At 44.0% G+C, this 13,438-nt stretch overlaps 1 non-coding gene across 1 annotated transcript; it reads right to left on the bottom strand.

Moving 5' to 3' along the window:
- Positions 1-13,005: 13,005 nt before the first annotated feature.
- LOC115872584 lies at positions 13,006-13,196 on the bottom strand. Its single transcript, XR_004047944.1, has one exon. It is a non-coding gene; the product is annotated as a U2 spliceosomal RNA (small nuclear RNA).
- Between the last annotated feature and the right edge of the window lie 242 nt (positions 13,197-13,438).

The raw sequence follows: 13,438 nt of genomic DNA, 5'->3' as shown, positions 1-13,438 counted from the left end.
TTAAAGCTAACAGGGCTAAATGGAGTTTATTATGTGCTGTCTCACCTTTCATCTCCCCCTTCTGTTTCGATAATTGAGTTTTTAGTGTGCCATGTGCCCGTTCAATGAGGGTTTGGCCTTGGGGGTTGTAAGGGATTCCTGTTATGTGATGAATATTCCAGTCTTGGCAAAAACTGTGAAATTTCTTGCTAGTGTAAGCAGGGCCATTGTCAGTCTTTAAGTGTGTAGGAGTGCCCATCACAGCGAAACAGGCTAGCAAGTGGCTGATGACATATTTTGTGGACTCGCCAGCCATGGCTGATGCCCATAAAAATCCTGAGAAGGTGTCTATAGTAACGTGTACAGCTCCTAGACGTCCAAATGAAGGTATGTGAGTGACATCCATTTGCCAGATAGCGTTGGACTAGTCACCACGTGGGTTGACTCCATCAGGTCCTTCTCTGAGTGAGGCGTGCTGGCAGTGAGGGCATTCTCTGACAATTTGCCTGTCCTGCGCCCATGTCAGGTGATATCTATCCCTAAGACTGGCAGCGTTATTGTGTGGAAGCTCTAGTGTAGTGAATGCCTTATGTGTTAGCATGTCTGCATTGGCATTTCCCAGGGAAATTGGTCCCATCAACTGTGTGTGTGCTCTCGGGTGCCCTATGAAGAAGGGATGAGAGCGTGTTCTTATCTGGTTCTGTAAGGTGAGGAATAATTTGCCGATATCAGAGTGTGGATCTACCTTCAACTTCGCTGTCTCTATAAAGGAACAGACTTGCACTGTATAAGCAGAGTCACTGATTATGTTGATAGGCTGATTTACATCCTTAAGTAATAAAATGATGGCAAATATCTCTGTTTTCTGAGCAGAGGTGTAACAAGTTTGAAAAGAATTAGAGGAGGGACCCCAATACGCTGCCATGCCATTACTGGAGCCGTCTGTGAAATAACAGGGGGCTCCTTCAATTGGCTTGTGTGAGAACACTCTGCTGAGGGTCCACGGGGTCTGCTTTAGGAAGCTCCAAAGCTTCCCTGGAGGATAGTGACAATCTAACCTTGGTCACCCTTGGGCGGGTTTGCCCTCTCTGGTATCTCTGCAAGTGAACAGACCACCATTATCCTTATCAGAAGGGAGTGGGTCTTATTCAGGGTGAGTCAGACTAATAGTCTAGCCACTATAGATGGCCGATGTTAAGGAGAATAACCTCTGACCTACTTTCGCTGCCTAAAGAACAATCACTCTTAAGCAGCTAAGTTTGGTACATATTTTGGGGAGACACCTTAAGAGAAATCCTTCTGTTCCCCACAACAGGTAACCACACACGTCACAGGAAGAGGTTGTACAATAGGCAATACAAGCAATAGGAGGGGCATATACAATGGGCATAAGTGTAAACAGGAAGGGGATGAGCTAGGGGTGTACACCTGATAGGAAGGGGAGGGATTAAGAGTATACATGTTACAAGAAGGGCAGATCCTGGATTCATGATGGCGGTCGAATCTTGGTCACCTTTGAGTGGGCTTGACCTCCCTGGGCAATCCTTCAGGGAAACAATTTACTACTATCCTTATCAGAAGGGAGTGGGCCCTACTTGCGGGATAAACAGTGGTGTCTGCTTGCTCTAGATGGCTGATAACCCTTAGGAAGAATAACCCGACCTACTTCTGTTGACCTCCAAGTGTATAGTCATTCACCACATGTAGCAAGCAGCTAAGTTTGGCATATATTTGGTGGAGGCAACTTGGGAGAAATCTTTCTGTTTCCCACAATAATCCTTACAGGAGTGGATGGAAAATCCTTTGTCCCGATGAGCTGCTGGCTGGGTTCTAACTACCAACCTTTTAGTTTAACCATTTGAATTTAACCAATGCACCACCAAGACTCCTTAGCAAAGATATGAAAGAAACCAGAACTAATTTACTGCCAAATCAAGTCAATTCCAACTCATGGCAGCTGGTGGTGTAGGAGTTATGAACTGGCTCCTAAGTGCCGGGCCTCACTTCAAAGCCATCAGCCTCTCCCCGGGAGAAAGAAGAGCCTTTGTATTCCTGTAAAATGTTAGAGTCTAGGAAACCCACAGGGACAATTCTATCCTGCTCTATGGGGGCACTGTGATGATAACAAGGATAGACTAGTGTATTTTTGGTACAAAGGAGAATGTTAAAGACCAGTGATATTTGAGAGAGCATAATGTATTGAGGGAACAGTAAGATGTTTTGTAATTTTGGAGCATAGGGTGTTATATTGGAATGGAGGAAGGAACTGATTGTGGACATATTTACAGGAGTGAACATAGTAATTTTTGTTTTATAAAGGTCACTCTGATAGCTGTAGGGGTGCTCTGAGTGAAGATAACGTAAATTGGGGGCCAGGAGTTCAGTCATGCAGCAGGTGTAAAGGTTCAGATGTGACGTACTAAAGGCTTGAATGAAGGCTCTCTCAATAGGGACAGATGAACATGAATGGTCCCAGGGATAGTCAAGTGCTGTGGCATCAAGAGTTCTTGATGAACGGATGATTTTGGGAGACAGGAATTGAAGAAGACAAAAATGACTTGGAGTTTTTGTTTTGGATGACAGAGAACTATGAATTAATCAAGGTCGTTTGGTAATAAGATGAGGAACGGGTGCAGGGATACCGAGATAATTTCATTTTGCTCAGGTGAAATTTGAAATACTTTTGAGATATTCCAGGTTGTTGTTGGATATAGAGGTCTTAAGCGTAAGAAAATAGGAGCTAGCGTCAGATTTGGAAGTGATTGGTACACTAATCACAATCAAAGTCATGGAAGAAGCTGAGCCACAACAAGGAGAAAGAGGTATTGATTGAACCTTGAGGAATGATATTCAGGGGCTGGGCAGAGGAAGCTCGGCCAGCATAGGGTCTGAGAATGAATATGAAATTAAGGTGGAATGGATATCAGGTGACAGAGCCTTCCTTTAGCAGTCACCCCAAGCAAGGTTTTATGGGAGTAAAGGGGACCAATGCTATGGAGACCAAGTAGATCAAAGACCAAAGATTCCAGGGCATATGACCATTAAGAGTTGACTGGGGTCATCTCACTGTCTCTCCTCCCCTTGTTCCTTGTTGCCCAGCTCTGTGTTGAAGGAGGTGGATTCTTTTCAGAGGACAATCCCAGGCAGGGTGGGGAACTCTCTGCTTCGGATTGGGATGGATATGGAATTCACTGGTTGTGCAGCCACAGCGGGGGATAATGGAGGCTTCGGTTCTATGGATGAGAGTTGTCTGGTGCAGGCCCGCAACTGACTCCCAGGCCTGAATTCAGAAAACCCGGAATGCTACCACTGGGGACAACGTGAGAAATCACCTCGATGAGTTACTCTGTGTTTCTTTGGATTCTTTTGACAAATTGGTTGAGACCCTGAGGGATGTTTTAAAAAAATACTCTTTGTTCTAGTTAATTTCTCTTCAGATATTCTGGGTTTAGAATTTCAAGTCATACATCCTCTTACAGATGGGTCTCCGGGAGGAGATGAGCCAGTCAGGGTGCAATGTAGCAATGATGAAACATACAACTTTCCTCTAATTCCTAAATGCTTCCTCCTCCCCCACTACCATGTTCCCAATTCTACCTTGCAAGTCTGGCTAGACCAGAAGATGTACACTGGTACAGATAGGAACTGGAAACACAGGGAATCCAGGGTAGATGATCCCTTCAGGACCAGTGGTGAGAGTGGTGATACTGGGAGGGTAGAGGGAGGGTGGATTGGAAAGGGGGAACCGGTTACAAGGATCTACATGTGACCTCCTCCCTGGGGGACAGACAACAGATAAGTGGGGGAAGGGAGACGTCGGACAGGGCAAGATATGACAAAATAATAATTTATAAATTATCAAGGGTTCATGAGGGAGGTGGGAGCGGTGGGGGTGAGCAAATGTTTTCCGAATGATGAGGGCAATGAATGTACAAATGTTCTTTACACAATTGCTGTATGTATGGATTGTGATAAGAGTTGTATGAGTGATTGAAAAAAAATTTAAAAACTATTAAAATAAATAAATAATTTCAAGTCATATTTTTTCAGAGCATAAATATGCCACTCTTCCTAAAATATTCTGGATTAGATTAAAGGCAGGGGAAAATCCTTCATTCTAATTCTACCCAATTCACCCTTATTTTGTTATCAATGTTTTTAATATAAACATCTTAAAGGAGAAACTATGACTATTATTTAGATTTCGTAGAAAAACAATAGTGGACATACGTACACATTTCCTTTAGTATCTTAGATTTAGAACTTAAGAATAGTTTAACTCGTGGCTTACAAATTCTGTGCTCTTACTTCCATTTCCTATTCAAAGGCAGATAAAGGTTTAACCCAGGTCTCAATGTACCCTATGTTCAAATTGGATGATACGTGCTCCAGGCCTGGCTCTTGCTTCAGAATCACCAGTAGTTTAAAATTGCTTTGCTCAAAATGCAAACCTGATCATAATATTTCCTCGAGACCAGCCTTTCCCATACAACACTTTTTCTCCATGGATCCTCAGGGACTATAACAAACAAACAAACAACACCAAACTCACTGCCAGTTAGTGAATTCGATGTTGATTCATACTGACATTATAGGACGGGGTAGAACTACCTCTGTGGGTTTCCAAGACTGTAACTCTTTACAGGGGTAGAAAGCCCCTGAGAAGTAGCTAGTGTTTTCCAACTGCTGACCTTGCAGTTAGCAGCCCATCAGGTAACCACCATGCCAGCAGGGATCCAGCAGTCATCCTCAAATGGGCTGGGAGGTAGGGGAGGACAGTGTTGTTTGGACCTCAGGCAGAGTTACTGCATTTATCAAAGAAAAAACACAGGGGACCTAATTAAATTTAAATTTCAAATAAGCAGTGAATAATATTTTTAGTGTATGTCTCATGCAATAGCTTATCTGTCAATCCTGCCCCCAGGGAACATTTGACAATGTCTGGAGCTGTTTCCGGCTGTGAGGAGAGGGACGGTGTGAGGTGAGGAGAGGGGAGGAGTCAGACTGGCACTAGCAAATAGAGGCATCAATGCTGCTCAGCATCCTGCATCACACTGTACCTCTGGTCCCTCAACAAGATGAATCTGTTTTGAAATGTCAACAATGCCACTGTGGGAAAATCCTGGACTAGAGTATTATGAGTTTCTAGCATAAAAGTCCTGGGGCCATGGCCTTTGAAGACAACAGAGAAAAAGATGTGTTATTAACAACAACAAAAATCCAATGATGGTTTTTGGTTAAGCCTGACATTTAAGGCTAGCCACTCTCCATGCTTTTGCCTCTTTTTAAAAATTACTTTCTATTTTTTTCCTGTCTTTTAAATAATCCTTCATTTAAAGGATTACTTAGAAGCCCTGGTGGCCTAGTTGGTTATATGCTGAATTGCTACCTGTAAGGTCAATAATTTATGAGGCTGTCTGTTCCCTTAAAGATCTACATTCTTGGTAACCTGAGGAATGGTTCTATTCTATCCTAGGGTCACTATGAATTGAAAATGACTCGATGGCATTGGGTTTGGTGTGGGAAACAGAAAGATTTCTCCCAAGTTGTCTCCCACAAATACATGCCAAACCTAAGACGCTGCTTACTATGCATGGTAAATGACTGTGCACTCGGTCATTGGATGTAGGTCAGAGGTTATTCTCCTTAAGGGTATCTAGAGCAACAAGACTGTATAGTTGACTCACCCTAAGTAGGGCCCACTCCCTTCTGATAATGTTCCTTTGACGGGGTGCCCAAAGGCAAGCCCAGGACCACTCAAGGATGACTACGTTTAGGCTACTATATTGAGTCTAGGGTCCACCCATCTTGCAACATATGTACCCCTATTCCCTCCCTGTACTATTGCGTGTACGCCCCTAGGTCATCATGGGGGTATAAGAGAAGTTGACCAAAAGAAAGTGTGGCAAAGTGGTAAGATCCTACAGTGTATAGGACCGGAAGGCCAAACAGGGCTAATTAAAAACCAGTGGTAACTCTTACCCCAATTAACTTGTGGGGAAGAGATCTATTTCAGCAATGGGAAGCTAGATTATATATCCCTCCACAAAATTCAGTTGCACGGATCATTATGAAAAATATGGGCTACAAAGGAAATGGACTTGGGAAGGATGAGCAAGGAGATCTGTCATCCATTAAGGTGACTCCCCAAAACGACCGCCATGGCCTAGGGTATTCAGATTTTTAGCTGGGGCCGCTGTGGTAAAGCCTGCACCCATCAAGTTAGCTTGGAAGTCAAATGACCCAATTTGAATAGAACAGTGATCCCTTAATAATGAGAAGTTGCCGGCACTATACAATCTAGTTCAAGAGAAGCAGAGAGGTCATATAGCAGAGACTCTTAGCTCCTGGAATTCCCCTGTATTTGTAATTAGAAAGAAATCAGGCAAGTGGAGGATGCTCATAGACTTAAGAGCTGTTAATTTTATTGTACAGCCTATGGGGACTCTGTAGCCAGGACTTCCTTCACCTAGCATGATTCCGAAAGATTGGAATAAGATTGCTATAGATTTAAAAGATTGCTTTTATACTATTCAGTTAGATCTGGCTGATCACAAAAGATTTGCTTCCACCATCCCAGAATTAAACCACAAGGCTCCTAATAAGAGGTACCATCTTAAAACGCTGGCTCAAGGCATGGTTAACAGTGCAACGATGTGTCAATTCTTCATCGGGGAAAGTGTCAGAGACTGTCAGAAAACTTTTCTCAGAGGCTTATATAATCCACTACAGGGATGATATTTTAATAGCTGCACCTAACATTGACATGCTAGAACAAACTTACATGCATAGCAGTGAAGCTGTCTCTCGGGCAGGATGGGTAATTTCCCCTGATAAGATTCAAACCACCTGTCCTCATACTTATTTAGGAACAGTGATACATAAAACCACGATCAGGCCACAGAAACTTGAGATTAGAAAAGATCATTTTAGGACATTAAATGACTTTCAGAAGTTCCTTGGGGACATAAATTGGGTAAGACCAATTTTAGGCATTCCCACATAAGAGCTCCGACACTTATTTGATAACCTAAGAGGGGACCCACAGCTAAATAGTCCTAGAGAGCTCCCTCCTGAAGCCTGAGGCGAACTGGAGTCTGTGGAAGAACGCATGAGTCAAGGAAAGATGTATCGAGTTGATGGGGGGGGGGGAGGGGGGGGGAAGCATTCACCTGGTTATTTTTTACACTCCCATCTCCCCCACTGCTGCTCTAGCCCAAGACAATAAACCAGAGTGGATACATTTGGGAAACATGGGTCCTAGTCATCTGACCTTACTGGGAGCAAATAGCACAGCTAATTTCCAAAGGCAGGCTCCGCTGCCACCAGCTGTGTGGGTGTGATCCGTCTGTCATAATTCTGCCTTATGCTCCCGCTCAAGTGAGGAACTGTTAGGTAGGCTAGGTAGGGCTGGGGGATGTCCTTTAATGCATGCCCAGAGGGCCAAGCTACGGAAACAAAGGCGTGGCGCACTGCACATGCTCAGAGGTTTAGGTTTCCTGCCGGTAGGCCTGGGTGGGCATTGAGCCTGGATTGGCCCACCTAGGCCAGGTGAATTCAATTCAGCCAATGGGGTCGATCAGGGGTCATCCACCACGCCTCCCGTGGAATCCTTGAAAAGGCAGGAGCTGGGAGAACTTTGACACACTTTTGCGTGACACAGAGCAGCTTCCAGGCAGGCTGCATGTTCGGGAGGAGTCCTGTGGGTGCTGTGTAAACCTGAAACTTCTTCTAACTCTCATAAAACTCACTTGGATCACAAACCAGGCTTCGGCGCGAATTCTTTCTAGCGCGGAGCCAAGGACCAAGGTATATATTTAGCTCCAGAGATCTAACAGAACCTTTTAGAATTTGCCACAGACTTCCAAATAGCTTTGGCTGAGTTTTGGGGGAAAGTTAGATTGCCACTATCCTCCAGGAAAACTTTAGGGTTTTATTAAGTGAACCCCTGAATCCTCAGCAAGGTGTTCTTACACAAGCCAATTGAAGGAGCCCCCACTTACTTCACAGACAGCTCCAGTAATGGCATGGCAGCCTATTGGGCCCCCTCCTCTCAATCCTTTTACACTTATACCTCTGCTCAGAAAACGGAGATATTTGCTATCATTCTGCTATTCAAGAATGTAAGGCAAGCAATCAACATAATCAGTGACTCTGCTTACACAGTGCAAGTCTGTTCTTTCATTGCAACAGCGAAGTTGAAGTTAGATCCGCACTCTGACATTGGCAAGTTATTCCTCACTCTGCAGAATCAAATAAGAACACGCTATCACCCTTTCTTCACAGGACACACAAGAGCACACACAGCTACCAGGGCCAATTTCCCTAGGAAATGCCAATGCGGACATGCTAACACAAGAGGCATTCACTACCCTTGAGCTCCCACAGGCAGAACATCAAAGAGTACCCAATGATGCTGCCAGCCTAAGGGGTAGATACCACCTAACATGGGCACAGGCCAGGCAGATTGTCAGAGAATGCCCTCACTGCCAACACGCCTCACTCAGAGAAGGACCTGATGGGGTAAACCCATGTGGTGCCCAATCTAATGCAATTTGGCAGATGGATGTCACTCACGTGCCCTCATTTGGATGCCTAGGAGCTGTGCATGTTACCATAGACACCTGCTAGGGATTTTTATGGGCATCAGTCATGGCTGGCGAGTCAACAAAATATGTCATCAGCCACTTGCTACCCTGTTTCGCTGTGATGGGCACTCCTATACACTTGAAGACAGACAATGACCCTGCCTACACTAGCAAGAGATTTCACATTGTTTGTCAAGACTGGAACATACATCACATAACCGGGATCCTTAGAACCCCCAAGGCCAAGCCCTCATTGAATGGGCACATGGCACACTGAAAACTCAATTGTCTAAACAGAAGGGGGAAAGGAAAGGTGAGACAGCACACCATAAACTGCATTTGGCCCTATTGACTCTAAATTTCCTCTCATTTCCAAAAGGGCAGAGAAACACTTTTCTACTCCCACAGAGAAAGCCGATCTGGAGAAAATCTGGTGGAAGAAGACGACAGGGTGTGGAAACCAGGTTTGCTGGTGATAGGGGTAGAGGCTCTGCTTATATTCTTTCAGATGGCGGAGAAATAGATGGATCCCCCTTAGAAGAATATGATACACCCCCCCCACCCCCCACCCCCACCCCCGGCAAACAAACAAACAAAAAGAGTACGACACTGGAATGAGAGGGACAAAGACAAGGAAGGACCCACGTAACCACTCTGATCCTGACTCTGTCCCAGTCACGGAGACGGCAGCCCTGTCCATAAGAAAGAGACATCGCAGGATCAAACACTCAAAAATCCCTGCCCCCCCACTAACTGGGGACAAATAAAAGCGCTGAACCAGCAGGCCCGAGCAACGCTAGCTAACGCTGGCAAGGCCTATCACCCATGAGAATATGCTCCTGGCAATGGTTGTTGTTATTTACATCGGTTGCCACCAAGGTAAGTGCCAATCACTCTTATTGGGCTTATGTCCCCCATCCCCCTCTACTAGAAATCGTGGAGTGGACCAGGCTGGCCCTGTCATATTTGTAAATGATTCTGTATGGATACCAGGGCCTTGGGGAAATGGAACAGACACCCCGATGCAGAGGGCAGAAGTTTTATTTTCACTCTGGGTTTTAAAACTCTGCCTTTATGTGTGGGCACCAGCCCTAGCTGTTTAACAGTTAACTTTCAGGCATGGAATAATTGGCTGGCCTTTAATGAAACCAGCTATGGGTTCTATAAGATTATGGGTGAAGCATTTTCAGAATATGAAAACTCCACTACTATGGAGGGGAGAAGAGATATAGAAACCTGTAGAGTTACGAGTTACCAAAATATCATTGCAGACAGACTCAAATGGCTGAAATGTCAGGGACCACCTTCTATTATTGTAATTATTGTAACTGTTATTGATTGGAGCCCCCATGGAAAGTTTCTAACTAATTGCTCAGAGGAATCCAACATCACCTCATGTGATTATATATCAGTAATTGTGAGTGGCACAAGACCCCTAATGGCATTGTCACTACCAGGTCAAAGTTGATGACCTGGCATGAAGGGGTCCTTGTGCCTCCCTGCCCCAGATTACTGAGGCCTGTGACAGGACCTGAACAGTGGGACCTGTGGAAGTTACCTCTTGCCACTAAACCTTTAACAGGCTATACAGGAAGTTTTACTGGCACCAGTCAATCTGGCTATACTTACGCTTTTCACAAGAATGAAACTCAATACATAGTCTCGTGTGTAAAGTTGCCTTATGTAGCTGCTGTAGGAAACAACATCATCAATGAAACTGCTCGCAGTGCCACTTGCCATAATAGTAAATTTTTCACTTGCATTAACCATGCTCTGCTTATAAACCTTTCAAAAGACAGCATCCTCATCCCAAAGAGCAGGATGGGGGTGTGGATCCCAGTGGAAATGAAATGCAGATGGGAGAGCAGTCCTGAGTCGTCCTTCATAATACAAGTGATGTCCGAGATACTGAAAAGGCTTTGCCGATTTGTGAGAATGGTCATTGCAGCTATAATCGGACTTAAAGCAATTGCCACCACTGCTGCTGTAGCTGGGGGAGCTCTACAAGAGTCCATCAAAACTGAACTCACATCAGCTCTGGGCCACTCAGGCAAAGGTGACGATGAACCGGGGTGGGGGGAAGTAGCCGAGCTGCAGCAAACTGTCCAGTGGTTGGGAGATCAAATCGTGGACTTACAACATCAATTAATGCTAAAATGTGATTGGAATGTAAATGATTTTTGTATAACCCCTTACCCATATAATTAAGGTGACCAGATTTTAACATTGGTAATGTGGGACAAAAGCGGGACACCATTGATAAAACTCATATCCTAGTGAAATAGCCACATGGCAGAGGAAAACCATATACCCTAGCTTGTTGTACATTCTTTCCAAAAATCGGGACTTTTAAAAAATGCCGTGGAATGTGGGAAAAATTGTTAAAAATTGGGACTGTCCTGCCAAAAGCGGGACATCTGGTCACCTTACATATAATAAGACATTGCATTATTGGGATTTGATTAGGAAATATTTGCAAGGGTTTAAGGGAAACATTTCATTAGATGTTGATCAGCTAAAAAAGGATATTTTCTATACATTCAAAGACAGGCTCAGGGAATCTCCTGGCTCTGATATGATTAAACAGTTGGTGAATGGCATGGAAGGGTTGGATCCATGCGCTTGGGTTCAAAGCATTTCACATAGCTTAAGTTCCAGTCTGATTGTGTTGTTTATCATCATAATTTTGATGCTTGCAGTCTCATGTTGCTTCTATAGGAAGCTAAGAGATATGGAGATATGTTGCCTCTGTGGCACTATTTAATCTTAAACATAATACAGGAAGGGGAAATGTGGGATACTAACACTGAGGGAAATAAGACTGGGACTTATTCCCTGACTGGTATGGAGGGAATCTGGAAGACCAGTATTCCATGGCAGGAAGAACGCCACTCTGGTAGTTGGAGATGTAGTCCAAGTATATTTTCCTGCGGTAATCAATCGTTTTCACAGATTCCCCCCTAAAAGCTTTGCTGCCTTAAAGTGAGCACATGGTTCTATCTCCCTATAGAAGCAGACATTCCTAATTGGCCTATCTCTTCCTGCCGCGGCATCCAACTCCTCTCATACCTTCCCCCAATAGTAGATGGGTATAGAGGGACTTTATTCCCCATTGCCTGGATTCAAAGTGCTTGCCATAAGCCTGGGTTGACTTAGCTATATTAATTTGGTCATTGAATTTGCCTTGACAGCTTTCAATGTGTAGAAAATAAATATATATTTAATATCTAAAACAAAAGGGGGAATTGTGGGAAACAGAAAGATTTCTCCCAAGTTGTCTCCCCCAAATATATGCCAAACCCAAGATGCTGCTTGTACACAGGGTAAATGACTGCACACTAGGAGGTCACTGAAAGTAGGTCAGAGGTTATTCTCCTTAAGGGTATCTAGAGAACCAGACTGTATAGTCTGACTCACCCTAAGTAGGGCCCACTCCCTTCTGATATTGTTCCCTTGAGGGAGTGCCCAAAGGCAAGCCCGGGACCATTTAAGGATGACTAAGCTTGGGCTACTAGATTGAGTCTAGGGTCCACCCATCTTGTCACATATGTACCCCTACTACCCCCCTGTACTACTGTGTGCACACCTGTAGTCATCCCCCTCCTATTTCTTGTATTGTCCTTGTTACAACCCCTTCTCATGATGTACATTGTTATCTGTAACAAAGAGGGCTTGCATGTTCCCAAAGATATATAAGCGTTGTTTAGAAATAAAACCTCACGAGCTCCCTCCTGCATTCTCATCCCCCACCTCCATGTGTACCACCAAAGGAAGCTGAGGTGAGCATCTACCACGAAATGTGTCTGACTTCTTTATTTTACTTTCTCTATCCCATCTCTTCCATTTCCCTATGAATTTACTATGATCTTTATATATCTTAACCATACAATTGTGCCTATCAAACCCGTGATTAGCTGTGGGGGCTGGCTACTTCCACAGTTTGGTTTTATTCTTTCTTGCCTCTTCTTCTTACCCTTTTATGCTCTCTTTCTCTGCTCAACTTGGTTGCCTCCTGGTTTTCTCTCTGCTAAATCAGGGTTTTGGAATAAATGGACAGTACATTCAAACATGAAAACTTGAGTTTAATAAAGACACTGTTTACAAAGGTTTGGGCAGGGTAAAGAGAAACTAAAAGATGTGTAGTGTCCGAGAGTTAAAGACAGCAAGAAGCATTTACTAGCCATAGGACTGAAGGATAAGGGGAGGAAGCAATCACAAGATTCCTAGGAGAAATGTATGTGCAGAAACTTGGCTTTTGGTAGAAGACCACAGTCAACCTATAGCAACACAGCAGTCAGGGAGCACCCAGTCACCCCCTCAAAAATAAAATACTGTGTTAGTCTGGGTAGACTAGAGAAACAAATTCACAGACACTCATATGTGTATAAGAAAGGGTTTTATTTTTATTTTTTAAATTATTTTTTTCTAGATCTCCCTAAGGGGCTGCACCATTCCTGGAAGTACCACAATGCCAGGCTGATGTGTGGAGTGGATGGAGCAAGCTCCTAATCCAACTCCTACTTGCAGAAATAAATTTAATATATTGTCCTCAGATAGAGAATGTATCAGATATTAAACTGATAAGAACAGATACTACACTTGGTCTTAGACAGAAGGCTGAGAAGTGATAAGAAAGAGCTTTATATAAAAGAGCAATAGAATATTGAGAAAACAGCCCAGCCCAGTCCAGATCAAGTCCATAAGTCCAATATTAGCCCATATGTCCAATACCAATCTATAAATTCCTCTTCAGATTAATAAAACACATGAAATGATGCCACTTTCCAGTGGGTGGAAAGTCTTGTGACTCTAGTGTGGTGTAAACATCTCTGTGTTGCCGTGGGTCTCCATATGGCTCCTCCAGTTCCAGG

This window comes from Echinops telfairi, unplaced genomic scaffold (assembly GCF_000313985.2).
Source record: "Echinops telfairi isolate 266 unplaced genomic scaffold, ASM31398v2 ScPeMD7_7425;HRSCAF=8463, whole genome shotgun sequence".
Classification (NCBI taxonomy): domain Eukaryota; kingdom Metazoa; phylum Chordata; class Mammalia; order Afrosoricida; family Tenrecidae; genus Echinops; species Echinops telfairi.
This window is presented reverse-complemented; position numbering and strand designations above follow the sequence as displayed.